Consider the following 19,307-nt stretch of genomic DNA (forward strand, 5'->3'; position numbering starts at 1 on the left):
TGTAATGGGAGCATCATACATTCAGATTTTAATAAACTTAATTTTAATGGAGCACAGCTTCAGCAGAGCAAGAAGACAAACAGACGGTGACGGGAGTGAACGGTGTTCTTACACTTCCATACTGAATGTAAAGCTTCTCTATGCAAAACAAAATAAAGAGTTTGAAAAAAAGACTAATTGATTTGATCTTGTCAGTTGCCATATTTTCCACTCCCACTAAATACAAAAGATACTTCTTAAACTTAACCCCAAGTTGTTTAACAATTTCCTACCTGACATGTGAGGGTCTGTATTTAGCCTTTGTGTGGTCAAAAGACCGTCTGCTCTCTTTGACTGAGCGCTTTCAAACAGGAAGTCTCTGCAGGGTCTTCACTACACCCCAGCAGACTACTTCACGTGAACAGCAATGAAATGAACAGAAGCTGACAACAAAAACCAGAATCACCAATACTCTCATCAAGCAGTGTTGCTGTTACTCTCATGTTTAATTGTTACCTCCACTAAGGAGGTTATGTTTTCACCCCTGTCTTGGCTGGTTGGCTGCTTGGAAGAAGGACAGGACATTCCGACTTTTGATACCATGTGGTCCCTGTTGTAAACTCAGGTCCACGGCACAGGCCCTAATAACCATTCAACATTCCCGGTTGCAGCACCAATGGGAACCAGGTCATTTCTGTTCGAGCCCCCCCCCCCCCCCCCCTCTTTGTCAGACGAACCTCCATCGGAAGATGGTTCCAAACTCCTTATCCTCTTTAAAGATACATTTTATAGATGTGCTGTCTTAGTCCTTGGGGTCTGAATTCACATCTAACTTTTATTAATATATTTTAATCTAGCTCTGATCTTACCTACTATTTTTTGTTATACATGTTAGACTATATATTATTTTACTCTTTTTGTCATCTGGAACATTTGTTTCCTTATGTTTCTGCTCCTAGGTTTTATTTTAATTGTTTTCTACTGTTTGCCCTTAATTCTTCACTTATAACTAGTTAAGTACCTTGTTTCTGGGCTTCAAAAAGGTACAATTGCAGTAGTAGTAGTATTATGTACTCTAACTGCTTCAGATGTCTCTCATCATGTGATTCTTTTTAAAGAACAAAGATTCACATCAAAGGAAGCAGTGATCATGTGATCAGTGTTGCCCTGCTGGCCAATCAACACAAGTCTTAACTCTGTAGAGAGGAGAAAGTGTCGGGCTGTTTGTCAATCAACACGACGATTTCAACATGAAGACATCTCCGAAGTTCGTTCTCTACCTGACATGTTTCTTCTTGGGGAAAATGGGTGAGTTGTGTTTTTTTTATATTCACTCAGTCCTGAGGCTAAATAATATTTAATTTCTGTCACATAACATAAAGTTATTTTGCTTTTCTCCTTTTTCTCTTCAGTTCAGATGCATCAATTTAACTTGTCTCATCAAGACAGTGGATTTATATCAGCTGATGTTGGAGACAACTTGACGTGCTGGGACCTACTACTGTGCTGTCGCTGCATGTGGACACATTGTGTTTGGAGACGGGACCAAGCTGGAGTTTGATGGTGAGTCTCACGTGATGAATAGTGATCATTACTCCTTAAGTTAAAAGTGTGTGACGTCTCCTGTCCTCTGGCTCTCTGCAGATGAGGTGGACTGGCTGGTGGTTTTCTTGAGTGTGACTTCAGCATTCACCACCCTGCTGAGTGTTCTACTGGCTTTCTCAATATGCATGATGAGGGTTACAGGTAAATGCTACTATCTGTTCCTCATGATCCCAGTGATCATTATATGACATTAAAAAGTCACTCTGTCTTTTCAGATCCCCATGCTCCATCCTCCAAAATAAATGCAAAGGTAAAGATGAGCTGTTGTGTTACTGTTCAAACACTTGTGCACATTGTCTGTCATGGCCAACAACATGACTGACTGTTTCTCATGCACAGGATGAGCAGAATGAAGACGACTCCTGCTACATTGCTCACAGGGAGATACAGATGAACAGATCCAGAGGACAGAGGGATGATACCTGGAGTGAATGTGTGTACTTGAGTGTGAGGCAGTAGAGCTGGACACCTTCTGTATTTGTCTCTGTGTTTAATCACCACATTATGTCTTTACTGACATCAGAACAGTCCTGCAAAGTAGATGTTTACCTCCGTGTGCAACATGTGAAGCTTCAGCTTGCTATCATCTAAATAAAACAAGTTTAATTTTATTTTGTGTGTGCATGACTCATTTCTACTGTGTCTGTGCATTCAAAGTAGTGCAGGTTACAGTGGACGACGTGCATCCTGCTGAAGCGTGAGCTTTCTCATGAAGCCGAGCTTTCATTATTCACAGACCACAGCTAACTGTTGGAAACATGGTGACCACATGTCAGATACAAGCAGTTTTTTGTAATTTACTTGTGGCCAGAAGTGTTAACAGAACCTTGTGCACCAACCAAAAATGTTACCTGTAATGAGGCGGGGTCATTTGATACTAACTCCACCTTTCTGAAGTGAGGACGATGGGGGCCTCAGGGAACTCAGAGATGCATATCTCAAAACATCAATATAGGTGTTCAGTGCTTAAGCAACCAAAAAATTTAAAATAAAAACAGATCATGCACAAAAGTCTCCTCTGATCTATAACTTCCTCGAACCGAAAACATAAACGGACGGTGCAACCTTTAAACTGGCCACTTGTCAGTGTTTGACTTTTGCTCTGACTCTGTGGTGGATAAGGTAAGAGCACTGTGACCGTGAGCAGGTGGAAAATGAAGTCCTGTCGCTCTAACACAGGAAGACTGAAGTGTAAAACAGAGAGAGGTCATCTTTACAACAAATGCTGTGTGGAACGAAGGGAAAGACAAAGCCCTAACAGAGCAAATTGAAAGAGTTTGCAATGAAATGTAATAATCAGAGGTGGGAAGTATGGACGACAACACAGAAAAGCCGATTCCTTTGTTGTGTAGCTATCAGTGAATTTCGAGCACATCATACGTAACACAACGTAAAAAGATGAAACCGACAAGAGAGGGAGAACAACCAGACTGTATTTGTTCTATAAGTTTGCAAATAACCCAATTTATGTTACTGCTAATACTGTTATTTTATCTTTATACGACTGATTTCTATTATATAGTGTGACCCATGACAGGATTTTTTGTGTCATTGCAACAACATTCATATAATCACTTCCTGTTTGGTTATTTGTCCTTTTTTTTTTTTTTTAAGTACAGCGTTTATTTCGGTTGCTGTAATGCTTTATACTGAGCTGAATAACAAAGCTTTTATTTTGACAAGTTGACTGAAGCTTGTGAAATAGCCGACATGTACAGTGTGACAAAATAACCAGTAAAGTCAATCATTCAAACGTATGAATCAATCCCACATGTGACAGTAATGCAGCAAATTCACATTACTATTGAGTGTAAAATTGGTGCAAAAGACTGAATCTGCTTGATCATTGATGCACAACAGCTTCATTGCATCACAAGCGAACAGCTCACTCCAAACACGCATGTTTAGAACAGGCACTGCACTAGTGTACGATATGTGCACATGAAAGGCCAAAGAGAATTCTACGTAGGTGGATAATTCAACTTTCTGTCTCAAGGTGTAAGAGGCAACAAGAGAAAAGTTCTCAGACCCTCTCGTTTGTTTGTGTCTCTGCGGTTTGAAACAGGATGTCCCCAGATCAGTAGCTTGAGGTTGGTTTGTTCACTGCACCGCGAGGGAGGGTTAACAATCTAATCCATTTAAAGGCAAATTCCACCAACTTTACAAACTAATCAAACGTCATTTTTTCTGCGTCATGTGCATGCACAATGTCTTCTCCACCCTGATGATGTCACCTGGGTTTTCTCATGTTTGGTTTCTCCAGTGGGGTTTGAAGAAGTGATCAGCTCACATTGGTCGCTGTGAAGCAGCGTGGTGTCACGTGGCTGAAACAGAGAACAGGGACGACCACCTGAGGAGCCTCATGCACGATGCTGCTTGAAACTTCTACTTGTGATGTGACTTCATGTGGGGAAGAAATATGTTTATAAAGTCTGAATTAAACCGTTTGTTTTCTCTTCTCAAGGAGATGTTGCCTTCACCAATCAGTTGTTGTCACAGATGGAAATAGATAAATGAAAAATGTCAAACTTCTGTGGGGGGTTTTCTTGCCCAACCACTTTGACAGATTGTAATAAATCTGAAAATGTTACCCCTCACCTCACCCTCCCCTTCCAAACATGAATGAGAACCTGTGGATGCTTCTGTTCTAAAAACTCAAACAGTGTTTAAGTTTGTCCAGTCTTGGCTTCAGTAAAAACATGGTAGCCTCCGTAGAGAGGACCCAATCCTGATAGTATTCAAAGTATTTGAATATAAAAGGACCCATTCTAGGATAAATAAATTAACTTTTAGAACAATTTAGATGAAACACACGAGTGAAAACAAAACGTAAAAATGAGGTTGCAGCTGATTGGCTGTTAAGAGGGTCAGTCTACGTGACACTTTAAACATTTGTCAGGAGCTCGGCAGGAAGTGAATCATTCCACTCCACCAAGTTGTGATTTACTTTCATTTGCTCCAATCTAATAAATGTGAAATATCTCCAGAAGATGACTGGACAAAGGCCAAAGGTCATGTATAGAATCGTATGTGTAGTGTTCATATATAAATAGTTTATGATGTCATAGGATGAGTGACATCATCAAGAAGTCTTAGATGGAAAATCATTTATGATCATATTGTAGGAATGTTGTCATCATGATGTCAACATGAAGCCATAAAATGACGTCATATTTTGTGCTGTAATGTTTTAACTTTTGCAACCAGTAACAGTTAAGTCACATATATATATATTCTGAATCTTTTTTTCATTACGGACTTTTTGACTGATTCTCGTAAAATAAAGACGTTTTTCTCACAATATAACAACTTTATTTTCATAAAGTTAAGACTTTTGACTGTCGACCATTTAAATGAAAGTTACTCTTAAACTGACATCACCATGAAAACTGTTTGGCAAATGGAAACCTTCTTAAAAAGTGCAGGGATGAGGGAAGCGGATAATATATAATCAAATCCTGTGTAACATGCATCAAATACATGATGACAGGCCTGTGTATTGTCAGCCTGTTCCCCGCCTCTTTACACTGAGACCACTTGTCTTTGAAACACAGATCAGTGACGAACATTACAGCAGTGCTGTCGCACCATGCGCACGACAATGAACTTCACCCTCCTGTCAGCTATACTCTGTATACTCAGTAAGTACATCTATTTTTTAACAATATCTCAACTGCCAACTTTTATGATTTTTAATGGTTTAGATCTATTTTGTTGACTCAGATTAATTCGCCTTCATCCACTTTGTTATTAGGCCTCTTTTACTCTTTTGCAGTATTTGTCATACCTAGTATTTAAACAAAACAGCGGTTTGCCTAAGACTCTATAGACACTCCACAAACTAAATAATGCTATGTAGCCATCTTGACTTTGAAGGCGTATCATACTCCTTTCTCCCCCGATGCATAACGTGACAATTAATACTTCTGACATCATCCGTCTCCAGAAAAAACTTAAAACAAATGGAAACATTTCAGAATCTTGTTTGTTTCAGGTTGGATCTCTGTCTCACGTTGTGAATTTCTCGTTGTGGAGGTCCAGACCGGTGAAGAGGTCACGCTGCTGTGTACCAACTAAACCAGTTCCCCCTTTCACATATCATGGTTCAGACTGGAGAACGGATCCAACACCAGCCTCATCTCCTCCATGCTCTCACATGACACAGTTGCATCGTACTTCGATGGGTTTGAAGAAGAAAAGTTCATCATGACGTCCAACGTCAGTAACGTCTTTCTCCAAATCAAACAAGTGGATTTATCTGACTCTGGACTCTATATATGTGGCTATAACTCGAGAACTGCTGGGAACTCAAGAAAATCCCCAGCAGTTTGCAGTGCAACGTATTTAAAGGTTAAAGGTAAGATTGCTGCAGAGTTTTGTCTTTGTTTTGTTATAGGGGAAATAGATTTTATGCCGTCTTGAAATAAGAGCTGGTCTGAACTAAACTACTACTAAGTTCTTGCAAAAGGAAGCCAAAGCATCTTGACTGCCACCTAGTGGCTGGCTGCCATATAGGTCGTAAACTTTGATTCCTCCGTGTAAGTGGATGGGACATGGAGCAAACTGAAAAGTTAAAATACACATCAAATTATATTTTCCTGTTTGTTTTATACGTTAGTAGTTGATAAGAAAATTATTACATGTTTAGATCTAAAAAAATTGAATCACTGCTGAAGACTTTGTGAGGGTGATGGCATTTGTCTGCACAATAGGTTTTGGAAACGGGACCAAGCTGGAGTTTGATGGTGAGTCTCACGTGATGAATAGTGATCATTACTCCTTAGCTTCAAGTGTTTTGTTATTTGTTATCTGATGCTATGAAAACGAGGTGAAACGTAGAAGTGGAGCCACGTCCATATTTATACAGTCTTTGGTCTCAACGCTCAAAAATGTATCTTTCTTGTAGAAAAGTCTGATGAACAAGCATATCTGACCATCGAGATCCTCATGGGCGGTCTGATTAACATCCTCATTATAATCATCATCGCTCTGGTTCTTAAAATCTGGAAACTTCATACAGGTATTTATGTGTTTTTATTCCAACTTGGTCAATACAAAGCTCCCTGACTCCTGACCAGATGTATTGTTTCTGTCATTTAGCACATAAAGAGGGACAGGATCCACAAGACAGTAAGGTAATCAAACTTGAACCATAGATTAACATTGATCCAAGTCTTTCAGTCATCAAGTAGTGGTTTCATATAATGCCACGCAGACAGCTCAGGGTGATATAAGTCATTGAATACTTCCATTTACAGAATGTGGGCTCTGACGACCTGAACTACGCAGGACTGAGTTTCCTTCCAAGAGCAGAGTGGAGCAGAAGGCCTGCTAGAGAGAGAGAGCCGGAGCCTAATGTTGTCTACGCCACCACCATGCACTCAAGAAACCACCGGAGCTGAAGCTCAGAGAGAAACTGAGGTGTTGTCGTCAGTCTGCTTTTGGGCTTTTGTGCTGTTTGTGGATGGGAGCGATCCACCACCACTATCTAATATCAGGGACCCCCTTCAAGATCATGATCCATCACCAAGATCAGATGCCACCATGATACACATTTTAAATTAAATTAAATGAAATTTTGATAGCACCCAATCATAATATATATTATCTCAAGGCTCTTTACATAAAAGGTCAATCCATCGTCCTGATCCTCCACCACTGTCAGGATACACCATCCCAATCCACATGTAAATTTAAAGTGAGATTCAGGTGGAAGTCTGGTGGAACATCACTTGTTTGACAGGAAGCGACAGAGAGGTCAAGGGTTTGGGTCAAAGGTTTGTCTGACTCTGACAAGTTCACTGCTCCGTCAATATTGCTGCCATTTGCTTCAGCCCCTCCACCACCCCAGCATCCACCTATAGGCTCCCATGGGGATTATGAGTGTTTGTTCATCACTTCCATCATATCTATGTAATCATATCTGGCAGTGTGATTAAGTCGGAGCCTATAGACGCCAAACAATGACCTGATCTACTGCTGCAATAAACATTTGAACGCAAGTTGTCTGACAGAACTTCATTAAATCCCCTGCGTGTCTAAGACATTGCACATCTGCCACAACTACAGGAAGACTGGCCTTCGACTTGATGCACTATAACCACAAACAACAATGCCTTGGTGTTTCCATGCAGTGACACCAATGGCCCCACCACAGCAGCGTTCTAATTCAGTGACCTTAGCTTAAAGGGACTCTTACCTTTGTTGCATTTTTAAACTTTTTTTGGATAAGGTTAAATTGGTATTAATAAGGTAATGACACTCTAAAATGCAAGACAGACCCACCAGGAGTAAAAACAAACAATTATTTCACTCTCATAATATTTAGTGAAAACTTCAACCAATAAAATTCTTCGGACCGAAGGACCTTATTGGCCGACAGACCTGTCTGTTTGCTGCATGGACATGCAGGTTTTCCATCTGCTTCTTGTGGCGCATTCGGGCCCGCGTCATCAAGGCAATGTATATAACTTACCGGTGCTTCTGAATCCGAATCCATTGCTTTGGTAAACAAAAACTCACGTGCGTGCGCGGAGGCAGTAGGTTGTAAGTGTAAATAAAGTTTCTTCAAAAAAACACCGCGGATGGGAACGAGGGGGTGGGGCATTGGAGGAAGGCGGGATGATTTGAATGTGCTGTAATTCTCAAATGCAACAAAGGTAAGAGTCCCTTTAACTTATGTTCTTAAATTGGCTTAATTTACCTTCCACATGAGTCTTAGCAGTTTAGGTTTTCACAGGATCGCCACATAGGGATTTAGTTTTCGATGGAAAGATTTCAAATGATGGAACCAACGTGCAGACTAGACTAAATACCAAATATGATTCAGGTGAGTTTACAGTCACATGTGTCGCCTAGAAACTGCTAATGGAATGGTTGAGCTGTCTAAGGTTACAAACCACATCAGAACACTAATTATTCAACGTAAAGATACAATAAAAAATGTTTACGCCTTACTTAGATGTCAAGCATTGAAAATACTACAGTGCAAACTGGTCCTTGATAAGAAAAAGTATTACATGTTGAAATCTAAAGAAATGTAATCTCTGCTGAAAACTTTGTGATGGTGATAGCATTTGTCTGCACCATCGTTTTTGGAGACGGGACCAAGCTGGAGTTTGATGGTGAGTCTCACGTGATGAATAGTGATCATTACTCCTCAGGTTAAAAGTTTGTGACGTCTCCTTTTCCTCTGGCTCTCTGCAGATGAGGTGGACTGGCTGGTGGTTTTCTTGAGTGCGACCTCAGCAATCACCACCCTGCTGGTTCAGGTAAGAAGCATTGGGGCGTTAACACAGTTCCTGTGTTAACGCCGCAATGCTACTTAAGATGTATTCCTGGTAATTAGTGAGTCCTCCTCAAACACCATCCTACCTGGTTTATCTGCACAAAGATTTTATACTTTTATACTGTTGGGCCTTGGTTCCAGTGTGCACTCTTCAAAATGTCATTCTAGTTGTTCTCTAAAACATTTTGTAATGTCAGCATCATACATTCAGATTTGAATAACATTAATTTTAATGGAACACTAGTTTAGCAGAGCAAGAAGACAAACAGACGGGGACGGGAGTGAATGTGTGTACACCAGTGTAAAGCAGTAAAGCTGAACATCTTACACTTCCATACATGCTGAATGTAAATTTTCTCTTTGCAAAACTAATTAAAGATTTTAAATCATACGAATTGATTTGATGTTGTCAGTTGCCATATTTACTCTCTCTACTAAATATAAAATATACTCCTTGAACTTAAGCCCAAGTTGTTTAACAATTTGGTACCTGACATGTGAGGATCTGTATTTAGCCTCCGTGTGGTCAAAAGACCGTCTGCTCTCTTTGTCTGAGCGCTTTCAAACAGGAAGTCTCTGCAGTGTCCTCACTACACCCCAGCAGACCACTTCAAATGAACAGCGATAAAATAAACAGAAGTTGACAGAAAACTAAATCACCAATCCTCTCATCAAGCAGTGTTGATGTTACTCTTATGATAGAATTATTAACTCCACTAAGGAGGTCATGTTTTCACCCCTGTTTTGGCTGGTTGGCTGCTTGGGAGAAGGACAGGACATGGGCCAAGAAACAACCCATTCAATTGAGGTGCAGATCTGGACAAAAGGGGCTGATCCAGGATGTTTTCATCACTTCTCTTCATTGCCTAAATTGTAGAGTAGTCGAACATTTTTTAATTTATTCTATGATTTTACTGTTGACTTCAGACTTTTTGATACCATGTGGTCCCTGTTGTAACCTGCGGTCTTTGGCAAAGGCCCTAATAACCATTCCACTTTCCCGGCTGGAACAATTGTCCTTTCTGTTAGAGCCCCCCCCCCTCTTTGTCAGACGGATCTCCATCGGAAGATTGTTCCAAACTCCGTATCCTCTTTAGAAATACATTTTATAAATGGGCTGTCTTAGTCCTTCGGGTCTGAATTCACCTCTTACTTTCATGAATATATTTTAATCTCTCTCCGACTTTACCTACTGTGTCTTATTTATTCATGTTAGACGATATATTTTTGTCTGTTTTTTTTTAAATATGTTCTATTGTTTGCCCTTAATTCTTCACTTTTAACTAGTAAATCACCTTGTAACTGTGCTTCTAAAGGTGCTGTATGAAAAATTGAATACAATTGTAGTAGTATTATGTACTCTAATTGCTTCAGAAGACTGCAACACTGTGACTTTTTTCAAAGAAAAAAGATTCATATCAGAGGGGGCAGTGATCATGTGTTCAGAGTTGCCCTGCTGGCCAATCAACACAAGTCTTTACTCTGAAGAGAGGAGAAAGTGTCGGGCTGTTTGTCATTCAACACGACGATTTCAACATGAAGACATCTCCGAAGTTCGTTCTCTACCTGACATGTTTCTTCTTGGGGAAAATGGGTGAGTTGTGTTTTTTTTATATTCACTCAGTCCTGAGGCTAAATAATATTTAATTTCTGTCACATAACATAAAGTTATTTTGCTTTTCTCCTTTTTCTCTTCAGTTCAGATGCATCAATTTAACTTGTCTCATCAAGACAGTGGATTTATATCAGCTGATGTTGGAGACAACTTGACTTTGCAGTGTTTCTATGAGGGGGATGACAATAAAATGTATTGGTACAAACAAACACCAGGACAGAAACCTCTGATTATCTCAAAGACATACAAATTCTCGAAAGGTGTGCCGTTATTGAATGAATTCAAAGACCATTCACGCTTCACTGTGGAATCTAATGATGTTGTGAGTCACCTAAATATCTCAGATCTGCAGCTTTCAGACTCAGCTACTTACTACTGTTTACAGAGTCGTTCATATGTGTTTGAGTTTATGGAGGGCGTCACTGTCAGTGTGAAAGGTTCAGGGTCTAACATCCAGGCTGTGGTGCATCAGTCTGAGACCATCCAGCCAGGAGGCTCTGTGACTCTCAGCTGTACAGTTCACACTGGGACCTGTGATGGAGAACACAGTGTTTACTGGTTCAAGAATTCTGAAGAACCTCAGCCAGGATTCATTTACACCCACGGAGACAGGAACGATCAGTGTGAGAGGAAACCAGACAATCAGACACACACCTGTTTCTACAACTTGTCAATGGAGAGACTGAACCGTTCTCGTGCTGGGACCTACTACTGTGCTGTCGCTGCATGTGGACACATTGTGTTTGGAGACGGGACCAAGCTGGAGTTTGATGGTGAGTCTCACGTGATGAATAGTGATCATTACTCCTTAAGTTAAAAGTGTGTGACGTCTCCTGTCCTCTGGCTCTCTGCAGATGAGGTGGACTGGCTGGTGGTTTTCTTGAGTGTGACTTCAGCATTCACCACCCTGCTGAGTGTTCTACTGGCTTTCTCAATATGCATGATGAGGGTTACAGGTAAATGCTACTATCTGTTCCTCATGATCCCAGTGATCATTATATGACATTAAAAAGTCACTCTGTCTTTTCAGATCCCCATGCTCCATCCTCCAAAATAAATGCAAAGGTAAAGATGAGCTGTTGTGTTACTGTTCAAACACTTGTGCACATTGTCTGTCATGGCCAACAACATGACTGACTGTTTCTCATGCACAGGATGAGCAGAATGAAGACGACTCCTGCTACATTGCTCACAGGGAGATACAGATGAACAGATCCAGAGGACAGAGGGATGATACCTGGAGTGAATGTGTGTACTTGAGTGTGAGGCAGTAGAGCTGGACACCTTCTGTATTTGTCTCTGTGTTTAATCACCACATTATGTCTTTACTGACATCAGAACAGTCCTGCAAAGTAGATGTTTACCTCCGTGTGCAACATGTGAAGCTTCAGCTTGCTATCATCTAAATAAAACAAGTTTAATTTTATTTTGTGTGTGCATGACTCATTTCTACTGTGTCTGTGCATTCAAAGTAGTGCAGGTTACAGTGGACGACGTGCATCCTGCTGAAGCGTGAGCTTTCTCATGAAGCCGAGCTTTCATTATTCACAGACCACAGCTAACTGTTGGAAACATGGTGACCACATGTCAGATACAAGCAGTTTTTTGTAATTTACTTGTGGCCAGAAGTGTTAACAGAACCTTGTGCACCAACCAAAAATGTTACCTGTAATGAGGCGGGGTCATTTGATACTAACTCCACCTTTCTGAAGTGAGGACGATGGGGGCCTCAGGGAACTCAGAGATGCATATCTCAAAACATCAATATAGGTGTTCAGTGCTTAAGCAACCAAAAAATTTAAAATAAAAACAGATCATGCACAAAAGTCTCCTCTGATCTATAACTTCCTCGAACCGAAAACATAAACGGACGGTGCAACCTTTAAACTGGCCACTTGTCAGTGTTTGACTTTTGCTCTGACTCTGTGGTGGATAAGGTAAGAGCACTGTGACCGTGAGCAGGTGGAAAATGAAGTCCTGTCGCTCTAACACAGGAAGACTGAAGTGTAAAACAGAGAGAGGTCATCTTTACAACAAATGCTGTGTGGAACGAAGGGAAAGACAAAGCCCTAACAGAGCAAATTGAAAGAGTTTGCAATGAAATGTAATAATCAGAGGTGGGAAGTATGGACGACAACACAGAAAAGCCGATTCCTTTGTTGTGTAGCTATCAGTGAATTTCGAGCACATCATACGTAACACAACGTAAAAAGATGAAACCGACAAGAGAGGGAGAACAACCAGACTGTATTTGTTCTATAAGTTTGCAAATAACCCAATTTATGTTACTGCTAATACTGTTATTTTATCTTTATACGACTGATTTCTATTATATAGTGTGACCCATGACAGGATTTTTTGTGTCATTGCAACAACATTCATATAATCACTTCCTGTTTGGTTATTTGTCCTTTTTTTTTTTTTTTAAGTACAGCGTTTATTTCGGTTGCTGTAATGCTTTATACTGAGCTGAATAACAAAGCTTTTATTTTGACAAGTTGACTGAAGCTTGTGAAATAGCCGACATGTACAGTGTGACAAAATAACCAGTAAAGTCAATCATTCAAACGTATGAATCAATCCCACATGTGACAGTAATGCAGCAAATTCACATTACTATTGAGTGTAAAATTGGTGCAAAAGACTGAATCTGCTTGATCATTGATGCACAACAGCTTCATTGCATCACAAGCGAACAGCTCACTCCAAACACGCATGTTTAGAACAGGCACTGCACTAGTGTACGATATGTGCACATGAAAGGCCAAAGAGAATTCTACGTAGGTGGATAATTCAACTTTCTGTCTCAAGGTGTAAGAGGCAACAAGAGAAAAGTTCTCAGACCCTCTCGTTTGTTTGTGTCTCTGCGGTTTGAAACAGGATGTCCCCAGATCAGTAGCTTGAGGTTGGTTTGTTCACTGCACCGCGAGGGAGGGATAACAATCTAATCCATTTAAAGGCAAATTCCACCAACTTTACAAACTAATCAAACGTCATTTTTTCTGCGTCATGTGCATGCACAATGTCTTCTCCACCCTGATGATGTCACCTGGGTTTTCTCATGTTTGGTTTCTCCAGTGGGGTTTGAAGAAGTGATCAGCTCACATTGGTCGCTGTGAAGCAGCGTGGCGTCACGTGGCTGAAACAGAGAACAGGGACGACCACCTGAGGAGCCTCATGCACGATGCTGCTTGAAACTTCTACTTGTGATGTGACTTCATGTGGGGAAGAAATATGTTTATAAAGTCTGAATTAAACCGTTTGTTTTCTCTTCTCAAGGAGATGTTGCCTTCACCAATCAGTTGTTGTCACAGATGGAAATAGATAAATGAAAAATGTCAAACTTCTGTGGGGGGTTTTCTTGCCCAACCACTTTGACAGATTGTAATAAATCTGAAAATGTTACCCCTCACCTCACCCTCCCCTTCCAAACATGAATGAGAACCTGTGGATGCTTCTGTTCTAAAAACTCAAACAGTGTTTAAGTTTGTCCAGTCTTGGCTTCAGTAAAAACATGGTAGCCTCCGTAGAGAGGACCCAATCCTGATAGTATTCAAAGTATTTGAATATAAAAGGACCCATTCTAGGATAAATAAATTAACTTTTAGAACAATTTAGATGAAACACACGAGTGAAAACAAAACGTAAAAATGAGGTTGCAGCTGATTGGCTGTTAAGAGGGTCAGTCTACGTGACACTTTAAACATTTGTCAGGAGCTCGGCAGGAAGTGAATCATTCCACTCCACCAAGTTGTGATTTACTTTCATTTGCTCCAATCTAATAAATGTGAAATATCTCCAGAAGATGACTGGACAAAGGCCAAAGGTCATGTATAGAATCGTATGTGTAGTGTTCATATATAAATAGTTTATGATGTCATAGGATGAGTGACATCATCAAGAAGTCTTAGATGGAAAATCATTTATGATCATATGGTAGGAATGTTGTCATCATGATGTCATTATGAAGCCAGAAAATGACGTCATATTTTGTGCTGTAATGTTTTAACTTTTGCAACCAGTAACAGTTGAGTCACATATATATATATTCTGAATCTTTTTTTCATTACGGACTTTTTGACTGATTCTCGTAAAATAAAGACGTTTTTCTCACAATATAACAACTTTATTTTCATAAAGTTAAGACTTTTGACTGTCGACCATTTAAATGAAAGTTACTCTTAAACTGACATCACCATGAAAACTGTTTGGCAAATGGAAACCTTCTTAAAAAGTGCAGGGATGAGGGAAGCAGATAATATATAATCAAATCCTGTGTAACATGCATCAAATACATGATGACAGGCCTGTGTATTGTCAGCCTGTTCCCCGCCTCTTTACACTGAGACCACTTGTCTTTGAAACACAGATCAGTGACGAACATTACAGCAGTGCTGTCGCACCATGCGCACGACAATGAACTTCACCCTCCTGTCAGCTATACTCTGTATACTCAGTAAGTACATCTATTTTTTAACAATATCTCAACTGCCAACTTTTATGATTTTTAATGGTTTAGATCTATTTTGTTGACTCAGATTAATTCGCCTTCATCCACTTTGTTATTAGGCCTCTTTTATTCTTTTGCAGTATTTGTCATACCTAGTATTTAAACAAAACAGCGGTTTGCCTAAGACTCTATAGACACTCCACAAACTAAATAATGCTATGTAGCCATCTTGACTTTGAAGGCGTATCATACTCCTTTCTCCCCCGATGCATAACGTGACAATTAATACTTCTGACATCATCCGTCTCCAGAAAAAACTTAAAACAAATGGAAACATTTCAGAATCTTGTTTGTTTCAGGTTGGATCTCTGTCTCACGTTGTGAATTTCTCGTTGTGGAGGTCCAGACCGGTGAAGAGGTCACGCTGCTGTGTACCAACTAAACCAGTTCCCCCTTTCACATATCATGGTTCAGACTGGAGAACGGATCCAACACCAGCCTCATCTCCTCCATGCTCTCACATGACACAGTTGCATCGTACTTCGATGGGTTTGAAGAAGAAAAGTTCATCATGACGTCCAACGTCAGTAACGTCTTTCTCCAAATCAAACAAGTGGATTTATCTGACTCTGGACTCTATATATGTGGCTATAACTCGAGAACTGCTGGGAACTCAAGAAAATCCCCAGCAGTTTGCAGTGCAACGTATTTAAAGGTTAAAGGTAAGATTGCTGCAGAGTTTTGTCTTTGTTATGTTATAGGGGAAATAGATTTTATGCCGTCTTGAAATAAGAGCTGGTCTGAACTAAACTACTACTAAGTTCTTGCAAAAGGAAGCCAAAGCATCTTGACTGCCACCTAGTGGCTGGCTGCCATATAGGTCGTAAACTTTGATTCCTCCGTGTAAGTGGATGGGACATGGAGCAAACTGAAAAGTTAAAATACACATCAAATTATATTTTCCTGTTTGTTTTATACGTTAGTAGTTGATAAGAAAATTATTACATGTTTAGATCTAAAAAAATTGAATCACTGCTGAAGACTTTGTGAGGGTGATGGCCAGTGTTGGGGAGTAACGGAATACATGTAACGGCGTTACGTATTTAGAATACAAATTATGAGTAACTGTATTCCGTTACAGTTACAAATTAAATAGATGGTATTCAGAATACAGTTACATTGTTGAAATCAGTGGATTACATGACGGTACTTCTCTGTTTCACGAGTTTAATCACTGTCTCGTAAATCCACCGGAGGCAAAGCCCCCAGGAAGCAGCTGGAGACCAGGGCTGCCGTAAGAGCGCCCGGACCCCGGCGGCGTGAAGAAGCCTCACCGCTACCCGCTCGGGACCGTTACAGACCCCGGGACCTTGGCTCTGAGAGAGTTCCGTCGCTACCAGAAATCTACGGAGCTGCTGATCCGCAAGCTGCCCTTCCAGCGCCTGGTGAGAGAAGACCGACCTGCGCTCCCAGAGCTCCGCTGTCATGGCTCTGCAGGAGACCAGCGAGGCATGCAGGGTTCACACCGGACGCTGAAGCGACGCTAAAATAATATCACCCGTTGACCCAGTAGTATAAAAGCATATGGTCACTTGTTGCTCCAACATTAACTGCAACAGCGTCCCAATTTAATGTCATCCATCTTCAAGAACTTCTCCGCTGTTTGCTCCGTTCAATGTCGGGTGTCGAGGGTAAATTACGTATTCTCCGCCCCCCCCCCCCCTCTCTTTATTTAAAACTCCAGGACAACAGAAGGGGAATACAAACTATGGGATGCATGCTTTATCATTTATATCATATAAAATATGTCATCAATATCGTTTAAAATCCTTTTTCAGTGTGTTTCCTGGAGCGATATGCTCGCGTCAAGCGCAAAAAATAGACCCGACGCCGAAACGATCGCTGCACGGCGCGAGGCAGCCTTGGCGCAGGGGGGGGTTCAGCCTCCGGTGGGACCGGCACAGAGGTGGGAGTGGATGGGAGCCGGACATCCAGCGGGCCCGCAGCATCGGCGGAGAGAGAGTTTAAACTGCTGCTGCTCCACTGACTATAACAACGCCGCAATCATACACTTAAAAAATGCAATACGAACCGGAAGTATTCCAAGTATTCAGAATACGTTACTCAGATTAGTTAATGTAATGGAATACGTTACAGAATACATTTTTGTGCATGTATTCTGTATTCTGTAACGGAATACGTTTTGAAAGTATCCTTCCCAACACTGGTGATGGCATTTGTCTGCACAATAGGTTTTGGAAACGGGACCAAGCTGGAGTTTGATGGTGAGTCTCACGTGATGAATAGTGATCATTACTCCTTAGCTTCAAGTGTTTTGTTATTTGTTATCTGATGCTATGAAAACGAGGTGAAACGTAGAAGTGGAGCCACGTCCATATTTATACAGTCTTTGGTCTCAACGCTCAAAAATGTATCTTTCTTGTAGAAAAGTCTGATGAACAAGCATATCTGACCATCGAGATCCTCATGGGCGGTCTGATTAACATCCTCATTATAATCATCATCGCTCTGGTTCTTAAAATCTGGAAACTTCATACAGGTATTTATGTGTTTTTATTCCAACTTGGTCAATACAAAGCTCCCTGACTCCTGACCAGATGTATTGTTTCTGTCATTTAGCACATAAAGAGGGACAGGATCCACAAGACAGTAAGGTAATCAAACTTGAACCATAGATTAACATTGATCCAAGTCTTTCAGTCATCAAGTAGTGGTTTCATATAATGCCACGCAGACAGCTCAGGGTGATATAAGTCATTGAATACTTCCATTTACAGAATGTGGGCTCTGACGACCTGAACTACGCAGGACTGAGTTTCCTTCCAAGAGCAGAGTGGAGCAGAAGGCCTGCTAGAGAGAGAGAGCCGGAGCCTAATGTTGTCTACGCCACCACCATGCACTCAAGAAACCACCGGAGCTGAAGCTCAGAGAGAAACTGAGGTGTTGTCGTCAGTCTGCTTTTGGGCTTTTGTGCTGTTTGTGGATGGGAGCGATCCACCACCACTATCTAATATCAGGGACCCCCTTCAAGATCATGATCCATCACCAAGATCAGATGCCACCATGATACACATTTTAAATTAAATTAAATGAAATTTTGATAGCACCCAATCATAATATATATTATCTCAAGGCTCTTTACATAAAAGGTCAATCCATCGTCCTGATCCTCCACCACTGTCAGGATACACCATCCCAATCCACATGTAAATTTAAAGTGAGATTCAGGTGGAAGTCTGGTGGAACATCACTTGTTTGACAGGAAGCGACAGAGAGGTCAAGGGTTTGGGTCAAAGGTTTGTCTGACTCTGACAAGTTCACTGCTCCGTCAATATTGCTGCCATTTGCTTCAGCCCCTCCACCACCCCAGCATCCACCTATAGGCTCCCATGGGGATTATGAGTGTTTGTTCATCACTTCCATCATATCTATGTAATCATATCTGGCAGTGTGATTAAGTCGGAGCCTATAGACGCCAAACAATGACCTGATCTACTGCTGCAATAAACATTTGAACGCAAGTTGTCTGACAGAACTTCATTAAATCCCCTGCGTGTCTAAGACATTGCACATCTGCCACAACTACAGGAAGACTGGCCTTCGACTTGATGCACTATAACCACAAACAACAATGCCTTGGTGTTTCCATGCAGTGACACCAATGGCCCCACCACAGCAGCGTTCTAATTCAGTGACCTTAGCTTAAAGGGACTCTTACCTTTGTTGCATTTTTAAACTTTTTTTGGATAAGGTTAAATTGGTATTAATAAGGTAATGACACTCTAAAATGCAAGACAGACCCACCAGGAGTAAAAACAAACAATTATTTCACTCTCATAATATTTAGTGAAAACTTCAACCAATAAAATTCTTCGGACCGAAGGACCTTATTGGCCGACAGACCTGTCTGTTTGCTGCATGGACATGCAGGTTTTCCATCTGCTTCTTGTGGCGCATTCGGGCCCGCGTCATCAAGGCAATGTATATAACTTACCGGTGCTTCTGAATCCGAATCCATTGCTTTGGTAAACAAAAACTCACGTGCGTGCGCGGAGGCAGTAGGTTGTAAGTGTAAATAAAGTTTCTTCAAAAAAACACCGCGGATGGGAACGAGGGGGTGGGGCATTGGAGGAAGGCGGGATGATTTGAATGTGCTGTAATTCTCAAATGCAACAAAGGTAAGAGTCCCTTTAACTTATGTTCTTAAATTGGCTTAATTTACCTTCCACATGAGTCTTAGCAGTTTAGGTTTTCACAGGATCGCCACATAGGGATTTAGTTTTCGATGGAAAGATTTCAAATGATGGAACCAACGTGCAGACTAGACTAAATACCAAATATGATTCAGG

General features: G+C 40.9%; 1 pseudogene; it reads left to right on the forward strand.

The window, feature by feature from the left end:
• Positions 1-10,402: 10,402 nt before the first annotated feature.
• Positions 10,403-11,913, forward strand: LOC132995926 (immunoglobulin kappa light chain-like; annotated as a pseudogene).
• Positions 11,914-19,307: the final 7,394 nt, after the last annotated feature.

The sequence above is a fragment of the Limanda limanda genome, chromosome 22, assembly GCF_963576545.1.
Source record: "Limanda limanda chromosome 22, fLimLim1.1, whole genome shotgun sequence".
Classification (NCBI taxonomy): domain Eukaryota; kingdom Metazoa; phylum Chordata; class Actinopteri; order Pleuronectiformes; family Pleuronectidae; genus Limanda; species Limanda limanda.